General features: G+C 36.3%; 1 protein-coding gene across 1 annotated transcript in view; it reads left to right on the forward strand.

The window, feature by feature from the left end:
• Nucleotides 1-1,671, forward strand: part of BIRC6 (baculoviral IAP repeat containing 6) — a 262,303-nt gene that overhangs the window by 217,596 nt on the left and 43,036 nt on the right. The gene's annotated exons all lie outside the window — the stretch shown is intronic.

Here is a 1,671-nt window from a genome sequence, read left to right on the forward strand (position 1 = left end):
TTGTATATCAATGATTAATTCAGAATGGGAGGTAGACTTGTTTCTGAGCTGGCTTTAGTATTTAGGATATATAAAAATTATTTTTAAATGGTGACAATGAAATAAAATATTTTTAATTGAAAAAACAAATCTGCTTTTGATAATTTTAAAAATACATACAGTAATGTGTATTTTATAGCATTTTTATGATATTTTACTTTTACTCATCTTTTCATTTCCTGGAATAATTTTTCATATCTTAGGATGGGATATTAAAAGGCAGCGTATTTCGCTAGGTTTGTATAGCATTCTAGTTGTGCCTAGGTTACCAAAATAAACTAGCTTCATTGTGCTTTGTTGTCTATATAGTATGTGAGCAGGCAGCAACTTTGTGAGGAGTGTGTCAGCTTTACCCATTTGATGATTTTTTTGCTCAATTAATGGCTAAAATTAATTGAATTGTAATAACCATTTTTTTTCAAAACTTTCTTAGTTATTGATGCATGTATTTTTTCCTCTACTGTCTTTTCAAGCTGATTTTATATCCCCTGGCATGGTTTAGGGTGGTGTGTTGGTGGTAAAATTATTTTCTCTATGTTGCTGAAGACCTCCCCCCCGCCCCCCAACAAACAGTGATTTTCCATTTCCTGAGTTTTATTGCTAACTTACTATACCATATTTCTAATATCTTTAACTCCTCCATCAGGAGGAAATTACTGAAGGGTTTTTACAGTAGTACTTGATATTCAAAGAATGAGCAAATCATTCCCCTTGTTTATGACCAGTAATTGTTCAACATTTTATTTTAGACGATTAAGATAGAACTTGAAAGCAGTTCTCAGTTACCTCCGATAATAAAGGCATTTGTGGCATGGATAACATAATACTTTATTTAAACTTGTACATATATATTGCTTTCACTTGAAGTTAAGTATTTTCTTCTAGTGTGAAAACTCATTCTGTTGCCCACTAAATAGTCATAGTGTGAAGATGTGACCCCTTCATCTTTTACATGCTGTTCCTGGTGGAATTCATCTCCTGCTGGTTATTTCAGCCTGCTTTATCTCAAAATGAAGTCAAAGTTTATTTATTTATTTAATTTTATTATTATTATTATTTTTGGCACATGGGGTAGAGTGCCATGGTGTCAGCCTAGCTCACGACAACCTCAAACTTCTGGGCTCAAGTGATCCTCCTGCCTCAGCCATTTGAGTAGTTGGGACTGCAGGTGTTCGATAACACACCTGGCTAGTTTTTTTTATATTTAGTTAGAGACAGGGTCTCGCTCTTGCTCAGGGCTAGGGCTCAGAGCTTGGGCTAATCTCAAACTCCTGAGCTCAGGAGATCCTCTTGCCTCAGCCTCCTAGAGTGCTAGAATTACAGGCATGAGCTTCCGTGCCCAGCCTTATTTTTTAAAACAATTTTTAAAGACAGAGTCCTGTTCTGTCTCACAGACTGTAGTCCAGTAGCTAATCATAGCTCACTGTAACCTTGAACTCCTGGGTGAAGCAATTTTTGTCCAGCCTCAGCCTCCAAATAGCTAGGACTATAGTTCTGCACTACATCACCTGGCTGATTTTTGATTTTTAAATTTTTTTTTGTAGAGACAAAGTCTCACTATATTGCTGAGGCTGGTCGTGAACTCTGGTCTCAAGCGATCCTCCCACCTTGACCTTCCAAAGTGCTAGGGTT

The sequence above is a fragment of the Propithecus coquereli genome, unplaced genomic scaffold (genome assembly GCF_000956105.1).
Source record: "Propithecus coquereli isolate 6110/MARCELLA unplaced genomic scaffold, Pcoq_1.0 Scaffold39, whole genome shotgun sequence".
Classification (NCBI taxonomy): Eukaryota; Metazoa; Chordata; class Mammalia; order Primates; family Indriidae; genus Propithecus; species Propithecus coquereli.